This window comes from Arachis stenosperma, chromosome 4 (assembly GCF_014773155.1).
Source record: "Arachis stenosperma cultivar V10309 chromosome 4, arast.V10309.gnm1.PFL2, whole genome shotgun sequence".
NCBI lineage: Eukaryota > Viridiplantae > Streptophyta > Magnoliopsida > Fabales > Fabaceae > Arachis > Arachis stenosperma.
The window spans coordinates 13021264-13040437 of NC_080380.1; the positions used below are offsets into that span (position 1 = coordinate 13021264).

A 19174-nucleotide genomic window follows, 5' to 3' on the forward strand; every position below is an offset into this window, starting at 1 on the left:
AAATCTGATTGTCCCAAGTTAAAGAAGGAAGAAAAGTCAAAAAGGGGAAAGAAGAAGGGACTGATGGCTTCATGGAAAGATTTGGAAAATGACTCAGATGATGATGATGAAGAATCTGAGACTAAGTCACAGCCTTGTCTCATGGCAAATGAGGAAGATCAGGTATTCTTTCAAAACCCTAACACTGAAGACCTTCATCTTATGATAGATCACCTTTCTGAAAAAATAAGATGTTTTCTAACTGAGAATCAAGATCTTGAACAAAAAAATATCATTCTTAAAGCTGAAAATGATTTTCTCAAAGAAAAACTAAGAGATGTCGAAACTGCTTGTGATCTTGTGGAAGAAAATAAGCAGTTAAAAGCCCAAGTTAGAAGTTGTGAAAGTGACCATTCTGTCCTTGCATATGTAAATTGTTTTAAGCAAAATGAAGAGTTGCTTAAAGAGGTTAAAAGACTTAAGGAAGACTTAGCCAAGTTCACCCAAAGTTCTGAAAATCTGAATCAAATCTTGGCTAGTCAAAAACCTCTTTATGATAAAGCTGGGTTGGGTTTCTATAAATCTGAAAAATCACAGTTTGAAAATATTGCTTCATCTTCAAATGATACTAAGTATCAAGACCCAACTTGCTTTAACAAAACAGCAACTCCAAGATTTTGTAGACTATGCAATCGAAGTGGACACTTTCCTATTCAATGTTTCTTTGGTGAAAGAATGATTGGTGATAAAGTTTGTAAAGTTGTTTTTGACTACAATGATTTGGGACATAAGAGATGGTTTAACGTGAAAGGATCCAAGAAAATTTGGATACCTAAGGTCACTTGAGCTTATTGTGTAGGTATGCCTAGCATCCAAGAAGAAAGAAAATATGTGGTACATGGATAGCGGATGCTCTAGGCATATGACCGGGAAGACAACCTTCTTCATAAAGCTTGATGAATATGATGGAGGATTTGTCACGTTCGGTGATGATGCAAAAGGAAAAATAGTGGCTGTTGGGAAAGTGGGTAAAAATTTCTCATCTTGTATAAATGATGTCCTTCTTGTACATGGCTTGAAACATAACTTGCTTAGTGTTAGTCAATTGTGTGATTTAGGTTTTGAAGTTATTTTTAAGAAGCTTGTTTGCCTAGTTGTTTGTGAGAAAACTGGGGATGTTCTTTTTGAAGCTGAAAGATGCAATAATGTGTATGGATTAACTCTTGAGGATTTAAAGGAACAAAATGTAACATGCTTTACCTCTCTTGAATCTGAAAAATGGCTTTGGCATAGAAAGTTGGGTCATGCTAGCATGTACCAAATTTCTAAGCTAGTCAAAAAGAATTTGGTTAGAGGAATTCCAAACATCAAGTTTGATAAGGATCTTACTTGTGATGCTTGCCAATTGGGCAAACAAGTAAAATCCTCTTTTAAATCAAAAGATGGAATCTCAACCAAAAGGCCATTGGAAATGTTACATATTGATCTTTTTGGTCCTACTAGAACTCAAAGTTTAGGAGGTAAACACTATGGTCTTGTGGTGGTAGATGATTACTCTAGATTTGGTTGGGTACTTTTCCTTGCTCATAAGAATGATGCATTCTATGCCTTCTCCACCCTTTGTAAGAAAATTCAAAATGAAAAAGATTTGAAAATTGCCCATTTGAGAAGTGATCACGGAAGAGAATTTGAAAATCAAGACTTTGAAAAATTCTGTGATGACTTAGGGATTTCTCATAATTTTTCATGCCCTAGAACCCCCCAACAAAATGGGGTGGTTGAAAGAAGGAATCGAAGCCTTCAAGAAATGACTAGGGCCATGCTATGTGAGAATGATATTCCCAAATTTTTATGGGCTGAAGCTGTGAACACAGCATGTTATATTTTGAATAGAACAATCATTAGAAAAGGGTTAAAGAAAACTCCTTATGAGCTATGGAAAGGAACCCCTCCAAATCTTAAGTACTTTCATGTTTTTGGATGTAAATGCTTTGTACTTAACAATAAAGAAAACCTTGGAAAATTTGATCCAAAATCCTATGAAGGAATGTTTGTTGGATATTCCACCACAAGCAAGGCCTATAGAGTTTATCTCAAAGAGCATAGGACCATAGAGGAATCCATACATGTTACCTTTTGTGATTCTAACTTAATTCCCAGTATTGTAAAGGATAATGATTCAGATTGTGAAGAGGATGGAACAAGTAAAGAAAATCCCAAAACTGTGCAAAATGAAGAATCTGTCAGCCCGGTTTTATCTCGTCAGATCGAAGGAGAAACTTCCATTTTGTCTCCTGAGCAGACACGAGAAACTGAAATAGTGAGACCACCAGAAGTTCATCAAAGCTCAACACCTGTCTGAAAGCCTAGAGAATGGAAGTCCATGAGGGGTTATCCTCATGATTTCATCATTGGTGATCCCTCTCAAGGTGTAACCACAAGATCCTCCACCAAAAGGCAAACTGAACCTAGCAACTTTGCTTTCTTGTCACAAATGGAGCCCAACAATGTCAAACAAGCTCTTGAAGACCCATCATGGGTCAAGGCCATGCAAGAGGAGCTTGCTCAATTTGACAAGAATAAGGTTTGGAGTTTAGTACCTCATCCGGATGGTAAGAAGGTAACGGGTACTAAGTGGGTATTTAAAAATAAACTTGGTGAGGATGGACAAGTTGTTCGTAACAAGGCTAGATTAGTGGCCCAAGGTTACGATCAAGAAGAGGGAATAGATTTTGATGAGTCTTTTGCTCCGGTAGCTAGAATGGAAGCAATTAGGTTGCTTCTTGCCTATGCTGCCCATAAAGGTTTCAAAATGTTTCAAATGGATGTTAAATGTGCTTTCCTTAATGGCTTTATTGATAGAGAAGTGTATGTGGCTCAACCCCCCGGTTTTGAACATAAAGATTTTCCTAATCATGTGTTTAAACTTTCAAAGGCTCTTTATGGCCTTAGACAAGCTCCTAGAGCTTGGTATGAAAGGCTTAGTGCCTTCCTATTAGAAAATCATTTTCAAAGGGGAACCACCGACACTACTTTGTTCATTAAAGTTTCTAATGATGACATCCTTCTTGTTCAAGTTTATGTGGATGATATTGTGTTTGGATCGGCCAATGAAACCTTGTGTGAAGAGTTTGGAAAACTCATGACTAGTGAGTTTGAAATGAGTTTAATGGGAGAGCTAACTTTCTTTCTTGGCCTCCAAATTTAACAAACTCCTAGTGGTACCTTTATTCACCAAGGCAAGTATGCAAAAGAATTGATAAAGAAATTTGGCTTAGAGAATTCCAAACCAATGGGAACACCAATGCATCCTAATACTAAACTTGAAAAGGATGATGATGGCCTAGATGTGGATGAGACACGGTATAGAGGAATGATTGGTTCACTAATGTATCTTACATCCTCTAGACCGGATATTGTTCAAAGTGTGGGTGTATGTTCAAGATTTCAATCTCACCCAAAAGAATCCCATTTAACGGCTGTTAAACGCATCATTAGGTACATTAAGGGAACATGTGATTCTGGCTTGTGGTATCCAAAATCTGATGATTTTTGTGCAGTAGGGTTTTGTGATGCAGATTATGCGGGAGATAGGGTGGATAGAAGGAGCACCTCCGGCATGTGTTGCTTCCTTGGAAATTCACTCAACATGTGGTCAAGCAAGAAACAAGCCACAGTGGCTCTATCCACAGCTGAAGCTGAATATATATCCGCATCTGCTTGTTGTTCGCAATTAATTTGGTTAAAAACTCAATTGGAAGATTACAAATTAAAGATCAATAGTATACCCTTATTTTGTGATAACATGAGTGCAATAAATATTTCAAAAAATCCTGTTTTGCACTTAAGAACAAAGCACATTGAAATTAAATATCATTTCATTAGAGAACATGTGCAAAAGGGTACTATTGATATTCAATTTGTAAAATCTGAAGAACAACTTGCTGATATTTTTACAAAACCCCTCTGTGAAGATAGATTCTGTTTGTTAAGGAAAAGTTTGGGAATGATTGATTTAAATCATGTTGAAAATTTATGAATTTCTGATTCTGTCCAGTTTTATCTCGTAGGAATGGAAGAGATAAAAACAAGGCATGATGGAGGAGCTATGATTAAGGGGGAGGCTGCGTAGACTTTGCTTTTAATGGGCCCCACATAATCAAGTTTGACCCCTCATTGAATCTTTACTGGTTCCTCATTTTATGATGATCAAATCTTTTGATTGTCATTTCAAATCTCATTGGAAGTGGTTATTGTCAAATCAAATCCCTCTCTCCATCTAATCCCTTGAAACTAGGAAACCACTTTTTCAAAACCCCTTGGTTAATAACCGCACCATTATGGTTAATAACTTCCCCATCATCTCTCTCCAATCCTCATTAATTGCACCACTAACCTCCTCTCTCCTCACTCTAGTTCGGCACTCAACTTCTCCATTCCTCCTAACATGAAAAAGAAAACGGCACAAAAAAAAGTGGCCGAACCACCATTCCAAAAAGTCCACCGTTCTCATCACCTCAAACTCATACACATATCCATGTTCATTCTACCTCCTCTTCTACTCCATCACCTCCATCCAAAAGGACCGAAACCATGCGTCGCAAAGTCATCGCTCACAAATCTTCAGGGAGAGGAAAGAACAAGGAGCCTAGCGTTCAAGAAGAAGAAGAGGAATCACATACTTCTCCACCACCATCACCACCGAAAAGACCCACTCCAACCACAAAAAGCTCTCAGAAAAGGCCGAAAAGCTTTGTTCTGCATGATACAAGAGAACCTGCAAATTTGGAGTCTCTCGACTTCAAGAACAAATTTCACAAAACTCACTCCCATTTTGATCCCTCTCGGTTCTACTCATGTGATTTCTATGAATTTCATAAAGAGGTTTTGCTGAAACGCCCTCTCTGTCTTTCATACCTGGTAAATCTTGAGAAACTGGCAACCAAAGGAATCAACTTTTCTTCCATGTTTGATGCTCTGAAGTGGACTCCACTGCTTCACATTCAGAAACTGGTGTACCCGGGGCTGGTCCGGGAATTTTATGCAAACATGCGTTTAATTGATGGCTCAATTCACTCTTACGTCAAACGTGTTTACATGACCCTCAATCTTCAAACCATCGGTGCTGCTCTTCGATATGAAGAAGAAGGGCCAAAAGTTTACATGGTTGATAAGTGGGATGATCAAGTTGGCATTACACAACAAACGGTCTTGCAACATATCTGTGCAAATCTCTCTGGTTTGGATGGACTAATTCCAACTCATCGAGCACTTGGCCCTGAGAACTCTCTGTTGCACCGTATCATTGGTGCACGAAATTGTGATCACTACAACTTCGCACAACTAACCAGCAAGTGCACTGGGTCGTCCAAGTAATAAACCTTACGCGAGTAAGGGTCGATCCCACGGAGATTGTTGGTATGAAGCAAGCTATGGTCACCTTGTAAATCTTAGTCAGGCAGACTCAAATGGGTATAGATGATGAATAAAACATAAAGATAAAGATAGAGATACTTATGTATGTCATTGGTGAGAGCTTCAGATAAGCGTATGAAGATGCTTTCCCTTCCGTCTCTCTGCTTTCCTACTGTCTTCATCCAATCCTTCTTACTCCTTTCCATGGCAAGCTTATGCAAGGGTTTCACCGTTGTCAGTGGCTACCTCCCATCCTCTCAGTGAAAATGTTCCTATGCTCTGTCACAGCATATGGCTAATCAGCTGTCGGTTTTCGGTCAGGCCGGAATAGAATCCAGTGATTCTTTTGCGTCTGTCACTAACGCCCCGCCTGCTAGGAGTTTGAAGCACGTCACAATCATTCAATCATTGAATCCTACTCAGAATACCACAGACAAGGTTAGACCTTCCGGATTCTCTTGAATGCCGCCATCAGTTCTCGCCTATACCACGAAGACTCTGATCTCATGGAATGGCTGGCTCGTTTGTCAGGCGAGCACTCGGTTGTCAGGCGATCAACCATGCATCGTGTATCAGGAATCCAAGAGATAAACACTAGAGCCTTATTTGCTTGTAGAACAGAGTGGTTGTCAGTCACTTTGTTCATAAGTGAGAATGATGATGAGTGTCACGGATCATCACATTCATCAAGTTGAAGAACAAGTGATATCTTGGACAAAGAACAAGCGGAATTGAATAGAAGAACAATAGTAATTGCATTAATACTCGAGGTACAGCAGAGCTCCACACCTTAATCTATGGTGTGTAGAAACTCCACCGTTGAAAATACATAAGAACAAGGTCTAGGCATGGCCGAATGGCCAGCCTCCCACATGATCTAAGATAGCATGAAACTCAAAGATAGCTACCAAGATTAAAATACAATAGTAAAAAGGTCCTATATATAGAGAACTAGTAGCCTAGGGTGTACAGAGATGAGTAAATGACATAAAAATCCACTTCCGGGCCCACTTGGTGTGTGCTTGGGCTGAGCAATGAAGCATTTTCGTGTAGAGACTCTTCTTGGAGTTAAACGCCAGCTTTTATGCCAGTTTGGGCGTTTAACTCCCATTTTGGTACCAGTTCCGGCGTTTAACGCTGGAATTCCTGAGGGTGACTTTGAACGCCGGTTTGGGCCATCAAATCTTGGGCAAAGTATGGACTATCATATATTGCTGGAAAGACCAGGATGTCTACTTTCCAACGCCGTTGAGAGCGCGCCAATTGGGCTTCTGTAGCTCCAGAAAATCCACTTCGAGTGCAGGGAGGTCAGAATCCAACAGCATCTGCAGTCCTTTTCAGTCTCTGAATCAGATTTTTGCTCGGATCCCTCAATTTCAGCCAGAAAATACCTGAAATCACAGAAAAACACACAAACTCATAGTAAAGTCCAGAAAAGTGAATTTTAACTAAAAACTAATAAAAATATAATAAAAACTAACTAAAAGATACTAAAAACATACTAAAAACAATGCCAAAAAGGGTACAAATTATCCGCTCATCACAACACCAAACTTAAATTGTTGCTTGTCCCCAAGCAACTAAAGATCAAAATAGGATAAAAAGAAGAGAATATGCAATGAACTCCAAAAACATCTATGAAGATCAGTATTAATTAGATGAGCGGGGCTTCTAGCTTTTTGCCTCTGAATAGTTTTGGCATCTCACTCTATCCTTTGAAACTCAGAATGATTGGCTTCTTTAGGAACTCAGAATTCAGATAGTGTTATTGATTCTCCTAGTTAAGTATGATGATTCTTGAACACAGCTACTTATTGAGTCTTGGCTGTGGCCCAAAGCACTCTGTCTTCCAGTATTACCACCGGATACATACATGCCACAGACACATAATTGGGTGAACCTTTTCAGATTGTGACTCAGCTTTGCTAAAGTCCCCAATTAGAGGTGTCCAGGGTTCTTAAGCACACTCTTATTGCCTTGGATCACAACTTTATTTCTTTCTTTTTCTTTCTTTTTCTCTTTCTTTTTCGTTTTTTTTTTCGCTTGCTTTTTTTTTTATTCACTGCTTTTTCTTGCTTCAAGAATCATTTTTATGATTTTTCAGATCCTCAGTAACATGTCTCCTTTTTCATCATTCTTTCAAGAGCCAACATTCATGAACCACAAATTCAAAAGATATATGCACTGTTCAAGCATACATTCAGAGAACAAAGGTATTGCCACCACATCATGATAATTAAACTGTTATAAAATTCAAAATTCATGCAATTCTTATCTTTTTCGATTAAGAACAATGTTTATTCAAGAAAGGTGATGGATTCATAGGACATTCATAACTTTAAGGCATAGACACTAAGATACTAATGATCATAAGACACAAACATGGACAAACATAAAGCACTAAAATTCGAAAAATAGAAAATTAAAGAACAAGGAGATTAAAGAACGGGTCCACCTTAGTGATGGCGGCTTGTTCTTCCTCTTGAAGGTCTTATGGAGTGCTTGAGCTCCTCAATGTCTCTTCCTTGTCTTTTGTTGCTACTCTCTCATGATTCTTTGATCTTCTCTAATTTCATGGAGGAGAATGGAGTGTTCTTGGTGCTCCACCCTTAGTTGTCCCATGTTGGAACTCAATTGTCCTAGGGAGGTGTTAATTTGCTCCCAATAGTCTTGTGGAGGAAAGTGCATCCCTTGAGGTATCTCAGGGATCTCATGATGAGAGGGGGTCTCTTGTTTGCTCCATCTTTTTCTTAGTGATGGGCTTGTCCTCATCAATAGGGGATGTCTCCCTCTATGTCAACTCCAACTAAATAACAGAGGTGACAAATGAGGTGAGGAAAGGCTAACCTTGCTAAGGTAGAGGACTTGTCCGCCACCCTATAGAGTTCTTGGGCTATAACCTCATGAACTTCCACTTCTTCTCCAATCATGATGTTATGAATCATGATGGCCCGGTCTAGAGTAACTTCGGACCGGTTGCTAGTGGGAATGATTGAGCGTTGGATAAACTCCAACCATCCTCTAGCCACGGGTTTGAGGTCATGCCTTTTCAATTGAACCGGCTTCCCTCTTGAATTTCTCTTCCATTGAGCGCCCTCTTCACAAATGTTTATGAGGACTTGGTCCAACCTTTGATCAAAGTTGACCCTTCTTCATGGCCATAACTTCTTAGAAGTGGTATTGATGCACCCTTGAGATGAATCTCTCCATCTCCCATGACTCGGAGGTGAAAGCTTTTGCCTTCCCTTTCCTCTTTCTAGAGGTTTCTCCGGCCTTGGATGCCATAAATGGTTATGGAAAAACAAAAAGCAATGCTTTTACCACACCAAACTTAAAAGGTTTGCTCGTCCTCGAGCAAAAGAAGAAAGAAGAGAGTAGAAGAAGAAGAAATGAGGAAGAAGGGAGTGGCTTTGTGTTCGGCCAAGGAGGGGGAGAAGTGGTGTTTAGGTTGTGTGAAAATGAAGGGGTGAAGAAGGGTTAATATAGGAGAGGGGGGCACATGGTTCGGTCATGTATGGGTGGGTTTGGGTGGGAAAGTGGTTTGAATTTGAATGGTGAGGTAGGTGGGGTTTTATGAAGGATGGATGTGAGTGGTGAGGAGAAAGATGGGATTTGATAGGTGAATGGTTTTTGGGGAAGAGGAGTTGAGGTGATTGATGAATGGGTGAAGAAGAGAGAGAGTGGTGGGGTTGGTGGGGATCCTGTGGGGTCCACAGATCCTGTGGTGTCAAGGAAAAGTCATCCCTGCACCAAATGGCATTCAAAATCACGTTTTGAGCCATTTCTGGCGTTAAACGCCGGGCTGATGCCCATTCCTGGCGTTTAACACCAGGTTCTTGCCCTTTTCTGGCGTTTAACGCCAGTCTGGTGCCCCTTTCTGGCGTTAAACGCCCAGAATGGTGCCAGACTGGGCGTTAAACGCCCAACTGCTAGCCTCACTGGCGTTTAAACGCCAGTGGGTTCTTCCTCCAGGGTGTGCTGTTTTTCTTCCTGTTTTTCATTCTGTTTTTGCTTTTTCAATTGATTTTGTGTCTTCTTATGATCATCAACCTACAAAATAACAAAAAATAACAAAAGAAAATAGATAAAACATAACATTGGGTTGCCTCCCAACAAGCGCTTCTTTAATGTCAGTAGCTTGACAGAGGGCTCTCATGGAGCCTCACAGATACTTAGAGCAATGTTGGAACCTCCCAACACCAAACTTAGAGTTTGAATGTGGGGGTTCAACACCAAACTTAGAGTTTGGTTGTGGCCTCCCAACACCAAACTTAGAGTTTGACTGTGGGGGCTCTGTTTGACTCTGATTTGAGAGAAGCTCTTCATGCTTCTTCTCCATGGTGACAGAGGGATATCCTTGAGCCTTAAACACAAAGGATTCTTCATTCACTTGAATGATCAGTTCGCCTCCATCAACATCAATCACAGCCTTTGCTGTGGCTAGGAAGGGTCTGCCAAGGATGATGGATTCATCCATGCACTTCCCAGTCTCTAGGACTATGAAATCAGTAGGGATGTAATGGTCCTCAATCTTCACTAAAACATCCTCTACAAGTCCATGAGCTTGTTTTCTTGAGTTGTCTGCCATCTCTAGTGAGATTCTTGCAGCTTGTACCTCAAAGATCCCTAGCTTCTCCATTACAAAGAGAGGCATGAGGTTTACACTTGACCCTAAGTCACACAGGGCCTTCTTGAAGGTCATGGTGCCTATGGTACAAGGTATTGAAAATTTCCCAGGATCTTGTCTCTTTTGAGGTAATCTCTGCCTAGACAAGTCATCCAGTTCTTTGGTGAGCAAAGGGGGTTCATCCTCCCAAGTCTCATTTCCAAATAACTTGTCATTTAGCTTCATGATTGCTCTAAGGTATTTAGCAACTTGCTCTTCAGTGACATACTCGTCCTCTTCAGAGGAAGAATACTCATCAGAGCTCATGAATGGCAGAAGTAAATCCAGTGGGATCTCTATGGTCTCATTTTGAGCCTCAGATTCCCATGGTTCCTCATTGGGAAACTCTGTGGAGGCTAGTGCACGCCCATTGAGGCCTTCCTCAGTGGCGTCCACTTCCTCTCTTTCCTCTCCAGATTCGGCCATGGTTATGGCTTTGCACTCTCCTTTTGGATTTTCTTCTGTATTACTTGGGAGAGTACTAGGAGGGAGTTCAGTAACTTTCTTGCTCAGCTGTCCCACTTGTGCCTCCAAATTCCTAATGGAGGACCTTGTTTCAGTCATGAAACTTTGAGTGGTTTTGATTAGATCAGAGACCATGGTTGCTAAGTCAGAGGGGTTCTGCTTAGAATTCTCTGTCTGTTGCTGAGAAGATGATGGAAAAGGCTTGCCATTGCTAAACCTGTTTCTTCCACCATTATTGTTGTTGAAACCTTGTTGAGGTCTCTCTTGATTCTTCCATGAGAAATTTGGGTGATTCCTCCATGAAGAATTATAGGTGTTTCCATAGGGTTCTCCTAGGTAATTCACCTCTTCCATTGAAGGGTTCTCATGATCATAAGCTTCTTCTTCAGATGAAGCATCCTTAGTACTGTTTGGTGCATTTTGCATTCCAGACAGACTTTGAGAGATCAAATTGACTTGTTGAGTCAATATTTTATTCTGAGCCAATATGGCATTCAGAGCATCAATCTCAAGAACTCCTTTCTTCTGACTTGTCCCATTGTTCACAGGATTCCTTTCAGAAGTGTACATGAATTGGTTATTTGCAACCATTTCAATTAGCTCTTGAGCTTCTGTAGGCGTCTTCTTCAGATGAAGAGATCCTCCAGCAGAGCTATCCAAGGACATCTTGGATAGTTCAGAGAGACCATCATAGAAAATACCTATGATGCTCCATTCAGAAAGCATGTCAGAAGGACACTTTCTGATTAATTGTTTGTATCTTTCCCAAGCTTCATAGAGGGATTCTCCATCCTTCTGTCTGAAGGTTTGGACTTCCACTCTAAGCTTACTCAATTTTTGAGGTGGAAAGAATTTTGCCAAGAAGGCATTGACTAGCTTTTCCCAAGAGTCCAGGCTTTCTTTAGGTTGTGAGTCCAACCATGTCCTAGCTCTGTCTCTTACAGCAAAAGGGAATAGCATAAGTCTATAGACCTCAGGGTCTACCCCATTAGTCTTGACAGTGTCACAGATTTGCAAGAATTCAGCTAAAAACTGATGAGGATCTTCCAATGGAAGTCCATGGAACTTGCAATTCTGTTGCATTAGAGAAACTAATTGAGGCTTAAGCTCAAAGTTGTTTGCTCCAATGGCAGGGATAGAGATGCTTCTCCCATAGAAGTCGGGAGTAGGTGCAGTAAAGTCACCCAGCACCTTCCTTGCATTGTTGGCATTGTTGTTGTTTTCGGCTGCCATATCTTCTTCTCCTTTGAAGAATTCGGTTAGGTCCTCTACAGAGAGTTGTGCCTTAGCTTCTCTTAGCTTTCGCTTCAAGGTCCTCTCAGGTTCAGGGTCAGCTTCAACAAGAATGCCTTTGTCTATGTTCCTGCTCATATGAAAGAGAAAAGAACAAGAGAATGTGGAATCCTCTATGTCACAGTATAGAGATTCCTTGAGGTGTCAGAGGAAACGAAAAACAGAAGAAAGAGGTAGAAGAATTCGAACTTGATCAGATAGAGTTCGAATTGTGCATTAAGAAGGAGTGATACTCCATAAATAGAAGGATGTGAGAAGAGGGGAAGGAAATTTTCGAAAATTAAGTGAAAAAGTTTGAAAATATTTTGAAAAACTTTAATTGATTTTCGAAAATCAAGAGTGAAAGAAAAAATATCAAGTAATTTTTGAAAAGATTTTGAGATTAGAAGTTAAAAAGATATAGTTGAAAACTATTTGAAAAAGATGTGCTCGAAAAGATATGATTGAAAAGATATGATTTGAAAACAATTTTAAAAGATATGATTTGAAAACAATTTTTAAAAGATATGATTTTAAAAAAAATTTAATGACTTGCCTAACAAGAAAAGATATGATTCAAACATTAAACCTTTCTCAACAGAAAAGGCAATATACTTGAGATGTTCAATCAAATCATTAATTGTTAGTAAGTATCTTTGAAAAAGGAAAGAAATTGATTTTGAAAACATTTGATTGAAAAGATTTGATTTGAAAAAGATTTGATTTTGAAAAACTTTGAAAACTTGAAAAAAATTTGATTTGAAAACAAAATCTTCCCCCTTTTGCCATCCTGGCGTTAAACGCCCAGAATGGTATCCATTCTGGCGTTTAACGCCCAAAATGCTACCTTTTTGGGCGTTAAACGCCCAACCAGGTACCCTGGCTGGCGTTTAAACGCCAGTCTGTCCTTCTTCACTAGGCGTTTTGAACGCCCAGCTTTTTCTGTGTAATTCCTCTGCTGCATGTTATGAATCTTCAGTTCCCTGTACTATTGACTTGAAAATAGAACCAAGATCAAATAAACAAGGCATGCAGGACACCAAACTTAAGATTAGACACTAGACTCAAACAAGAAACATAAAATCTTTTTTTTTGGTTTTTATGGTTTTGTAATTTTTTTGTGCTTTTTCGAAAATTATATGAAAATAGAAAATGAAGGTTTCAGAATTCTCAGTTTGGATTCCAGGAATCATTGCAATGCTAGTCCAAGACTCCGGTCCAGGAATTAGACATGGCTTCACAGCCAGTCAAGCTTTCAAAGAAAGCTTCGGTCCAAAACACTAGACATGGCCAATGGCCAGCCAAGCCTTAGTAGATCATTGCTCCAATGGCAAGATTGATGGAAATCAACAAGCTATTGTGATGATCAGTTGAAACCTCGGTCCAATAAGATTAGACATGGCTTCTCAGCCAGCCAGATTTCAGCAGATCATCATGAAACTCTAGAATTCATTCTTAAGAACTCTGAAGAAAAATACCTAATCTAAGCAACAAGATGAACCGTCAGTTGTCCATGCACAAGAACAATCCCCGACAACGGTGCCAAAAACTTGGTGCTGTTGCCGGATTTTGGCACTGATGTCACCGGACCAAAAGCTTGCTCAAAACTCGAACAATCCCCGGCAACGGCGCCAAAAACTTGGTGCACGAAATTGTGATCACTACAACTTCGCACAACTAACCAGCAAGTGCACTGGGTCGTCCAAGTAATAAACCTTACGCGAGTAAGGGTCGATCCCACGGAGATTGTTGGTATGAAGCAAGCTATGGTCACCTTGTAAATCTTAGTCAGGCAGACTCAAATGGGTATAGATGATGAATAAAACATAAAGATAAAGATAGAGATACTTATGTATGTCATTGGTGAGAGCTTCAGATAAGCGTATGAAGATGCTTTCCCTTCCGTCTCTCTGCTTTCCTACTGTCTTCATCCAATCCTTCTTACTCCTTTCCATGGCAAGCTTATGCAAGGGTTTCACCGTTGTCAGTGGCTACCTCCCATCCTCTCAGTTAAAATGTTCCTATGCTCTGTCACAGCATATGGCTAATCAGCTGTCGGTTCTCGGTCAGGCCGGAATAGAATCCAGTGATTCTTTTGCGTCTGTCACTAACGCCCCGCCTGCTAGGAGTTTGAAAGCACGTCACAGTCATTCAATCATTGAATCCTACTCAGAATACCACAGACAAGGTTAGACCTTCCGGATTCTCTTGAATGCCGCCATCAGTTCTCGCCTATACCACGAAGACTCTGATCTCATGGAATGGCTGGCTCGTTTGTCAGGCGAGCACTCGGTTGTCAGGCGATCAACCATGCATCGTGTATCAGGAATCCAAGAGATAAACACTAGAGCCTTGTTTGCTTGTAGAACAGAGTGTTCATAAGTGAGAATGATGATGAGTGTCACGGATCATCACATTCATCAAGTTGAAGAACAAGTGATATCTTGGACAAAGAACAAGCGGAATTGAATAGAAGAACAATAGTAATTGCATTAATACTCGAGGTACAGCAGAGCTGCACACCTTAATCTATGGTGTGTAGAAACTCCACCGTTGAAAATACATAAGAACAAGGTCTAGGCATGGCCGAATGGCCAGCCTCCCACATGATCTAAGATAGCATGAAACTCAAAGATAGCTACCAAGATTAAAATACAATAGTAAAAAGGTCCTATATATAGAGAACTAATAGCCTAGGGTGTACAGAGATGAGTAAATGACATAAAAATCCACTTCCGGGCCCACTTGGTGTGTGCTTGGGCTGAGCAATGAAGCATTTTCGTGTAGAGACTCTTCTTGGAGTTAAACGCCAGCTTTTATGCCAGTTTGGGCGTTTAACTCCCATTTTGGTGCCAGTTCCGGCGTTTAACGCTGGAATTCCTGAGGGTGACTTTGAACGCCGGTTTGGGCCATCAAATCTTGGGCAAAGTATGGACTATCATATATTGCTGGAAAGACCAGGATGTCTACTTTCCAACGCCGTTGAGAGCGCGCCAATTGAGCTTCTGTAGCTCCAGAAAATCCACTTCAAGTGCAGGGAGGTCAGAATCCAACAGCATCTGCAGTCCTTTTCAGTCTCTGAATCAGATTTTTGCTCGGATCCCTCAATTTCAGCCAGAAAATACCTGAAATCACAGAAAAACACACAAACTCATAGTAAAGTCCAGAAAAGTGAATTTTAACTAAAAACTAATAAAAATATAATAAAAACTAACTAAAAGATACTAAAAACATACTAAAAACAATGCCAAAAAGGGTACAAATTATCCGCTCATCAATCATCACTCACATTCTCACTCCACAAGGCGGTTCTCACCACAGAGTAACAGTTTCTGATTCTATCATTTTATTTGCTCTTTATCTTCTTCCCAAATTTTATTTGCTTATGTTATGATACGCCATATGTGGGAAGCAGTGAAAAGTACAAAAAAGGCTAACCTTCCATATGGCATGTTTCTCACATGTATATTTGAGTATTTTAAGGTTGATTTGACTAATGAAACTATTGAGAACAAGATTTCAATGATTAAAGGAGGAGAAATTTCGGGCAAGAAAGGCAAGAAATCTGTTCCCTCTGAACCATCTCTCAGTGATCTGGAGAGCCATCCTGAACCCTCAAATGTTACTGCATCAATCCGGGAGGTTTTCAATGAGATGCGCAACATGTCCAAGTTGATGTTCAAATCCCACAAGACTGCCAGAAAATTGGAACATGAACAGGAAAGGGCTTGGAAGAAATGTCATGATAGAGTTGGATTCATGATAAAGAGCTTTGATGATGAAATGGGAACATGGGATTTTGAAGCTGATTCTGGTTCCGAATTCAATCTTTCTGATGATTGATGGCTGCTGTTTACTTTTATTTGATATTGGTTTCATTAGGCTCAATCTATTTTTTGTATAAGCATGACTTGATACTCACTGCTCTGTGATACATTGATACACTCTTGTTACTCTGTTATGAATATTTTGCTCTGTTAATAATGTTTTGTACAGGTGCCCCTTGGATGACAAAAGGGGGAGAAAATTTAGGTTCCAAAATTGAAATTGGAACAAATGAGAACAGGGTTGAAATTTTCAAATTGAAAATTCATGATCACCCGTGTTCAAAAATGCATGTTGTTATTGCATTTGTTTTACTATGATCATCGCTGATTGAACTGCATTTGGCTTCTGATTAATTCATCATGATCAGTTTATTTGGCATTTGGTCTATAATGATATTTAATCTAGTTTGATGCCTGGCTGTTGATTTATCATTGACAAATTTGTTGGTTTGAAAATTTATTTTTGGCAGTTCCTTTAAATTGTATAAAGTATCAAAAACTGCCTTATTTTGTTCTACAAATATTTTCCATCATGTTGCTTTGCTCTGATATATATTAAATAGGAAAATATTTGAATATTTTGATGTATGTAACTTTGAGCAGAAAATCAGTTTATGATAACAAATGAGTTTTGTATATCATTCAAATCTGCTCATAAATCAAGCATTTAGCATTATGAATAAATATGCTAAATAACATTGTTATTTTGAAGCTTGATTATAATGTTACAGGTTTATGCTTCCCTTGGTAAAATAGCATATATTAAGGGGGAGCCATGTGACATTTTGAAAGGGGAGAAATTCAATCCTCAAAGGGAGTACTTGTACTCTAACCTTAAATTTCTTTCCATTTCAATTTTAACAATGTTTGTCATCAAGGGGGAGATTGATGAGTTTGGAAAACTCTTATTTAATTTTGATGATGAACAAACATTATTAAATATTTAATTACAAAATTATTAATTTGATCTTAATTCATATTTGCTTAATTAATAATTTTGTTGTGCAGATTTTGTGTTGGGCCGAAAATGAAATTCTGATTTAAGCCAAATTAGCCTTGCTACATGCTTCTCATGAAGCTGAATTATTAATTGGGCCAGAATAAATGTTATTGATGCAAGCCCAAGTGAATGCTTTCTTATGTGCTCAATGCTTGATCCAAACTTACCAGGAAAGCAAATGCTTTTAGTGGGCCAAAATTCAATAGCCCAATGTGTTTTATGCATGCTATGGTCCGAAAGGAAAATGATATTGGGCCAAGAATAAGTTTTAATGCTATAAGCCCATGACTGGTTCTCATGAATGATCCAAAACAAGTAGAAGAAAGAAAGCAAAATTGCTTTCAACGGATCCAAAATTCAAGCTTGTGTTGGATTTCAAATTACATTTAACTATCATTTATTACATGGGAACTATGAGAGAGAAATTGACTAATTGATTTGATTGCATGCACCAAGGCTACACGCTTGTCAGCAAAGAGAAAGGGAAATTAATTCACTTTTATTCTTTATGTTTTGGTTCATTAACCACTATTCATAATTTCTCTTTCCTCTCTCTCATCCATCTCTTTCTCTCTTCGGTTATTACACAGGAAGCCATGGAAGCTACTTGGAGCTACCAAAAGGAAAGGAAAGCAAGCCTAAAGACCATCGAGTTGATGGCACGAAAAAGAAAAAGAAAAGTATGCTGTGGCTGAGATTATCACCTAATCTGGTAAGATTTGGTGAGGTAATCTCGGATCCTTCATACTCAAAAAGAAGGATGAAGATTCGGCCAGCAAGGAAGATCCTTGGAGGCATGGCTTGTCTTTGATTCTGCTCAACCACCACAGGAAGTAGCTAGAGTGGCGAAGTGATAGTTGAGGCAGAGATTGAAGCAGATGAAGTCATCATCATCATGAAGCATCAAGGGCCAGAAATCCATCTTGGAGAGGAAGCCAAGGATGGAGCGCTCGGATTGATGAAGAGTGATGACCAAGGAAGGACTAGAGGTATTTGCATGTTGGTTTTTGCATGAGTTACCTCTTCTCTCTGTGTGGCCGAACCGGTTCTGTTGAAGGAAAAGAAGCTGAGCTCGGGTTTGTGTTTCAACTGTGAAGGGTTCACTTCTCTATAAAAGAGGTGAACAGTCATGGTTTGATTTAAGGAGTAAGATTTGAGAGTGCAAGGCATAGAGTTCTCAGAGCTACCTAAGCTAGCAGTTCTCTTCTCCTTCAATGTTTTCTGTTTTGTATTTTTCTGTTTAATTTTTTCATGTCTTGAGTCTCATGAAAAAAAAGGCAAACAGTGAGGTTTGTATGAAAAAGCCATAGAGCGGAAAAAGGCAGAGAGTGCAAAATTAAAAGAAAAAGCCATAGATGTCTTGGAGTTCCTTTGTACATCTGTGTTGTGTTTCATGATTCTGTGGGAATCCCCTTGTAAGTTGGGTTAGCACTTTACAAGTTGTAATCTGGATGATTATAGTGAAATTTCATCATTGTTGTGATGGAGACTGGATGTAGGCTGCACTGCACTTAGCAGCTGAACCAGGATATATCTGGGCGTTATCTTCTCTTTCTTCCTACTTCAATTCTGTTTTTACTGTTCAAGATGAAAAAATCAAAAATGTCTCGTATCAAATGATGAGACAAAATGAAAATGTCTCATGACTAAGGACGAGCTAAAAACAGAAAAGCTTTCTCTAAGTCCAGCAAGTGTCAGCAAGCAAAAAGGGGCTAAAATTCAACCCCCCTTCTCTTAGCCACTGAAACCATCAATAACACTTGCTGGTCTTTGAAACAAATTCTGGAGACTTTTTGATTTTTGTCTCGTACCCAACCACAAGACTTTTTCTTTTTATCTCGTGACCCGGCATGAGATAATTTTCAGTTTTATCTCCTGTGCAGCAGAAATAGAAATAGAGTAGAAGAGAGAGAAAATTACACCCAGATATATCCTGGTTCAGCTGCTAAGTGCATTGCAGCCTACATCCAGTCTCCATCACAACAATGATGGAATTTCACTATAAACATCTTTGTTTACAAACACCAATTCTTCCTAGGAACTACCCTTCCTATCTGGGACAAGTCCAGAATCTAAAACCCAATCCTGAACTTGACTTGGTTACTGCCAAGCTTTCAACTGCTAAGTGCAAACCCAACTTGCAAGGGGATTCCCACAGAATCATGAAACACAACACAGATGTACAAAGGACCTCTAAGGACATCTATGGCTTTTTCTTTTAATTTTGCACTCTCTACCTTTTTTCGCTCTATGAATTTTTCATACAAACCTCATTGTTTGCCTTTTTCCATGAGACTCAAGACAAGCAAAATTAAACAGAAAAATTACAAAATGAAAACATTGAAGGAGAAAAAATTCTGTTAGCTTAGGTAGCTTTGAGAATCCTATGCTTTGCACTCTCACTCCTTGCCTCAAACCCTGACTGTTCACCCTTACTTATAGGGAGAAGCCTCCACGGTTGAAACCAAACAAACCAAGCTAATCTTCTTCTTCTTCATGTAAACCGGTTCAGCCAGAGAGAGAGAAGAAGTAATCGAATGTAATAACCAA

At 39.4% G+C, this 19174-nt stretch overlaps 1 non-coding gene across 1 annotated transcript; it reads left to right on the forward strand.

The window, feature by feature from the left end:
- Positions 1-11245: 11245 nt before the first annotated feature.
- Positions 11246-11353, forward strand: LOC130977448 (small nucleolar RNA R71). The gene has a single exon (XR_009085138.1). It is a non-coding gene; the product is annotated as a small nucleolar RNA R71 (small nucleolar RNA).
- Positions 11354-19174: the final 7821 nt, after the last annotated feature.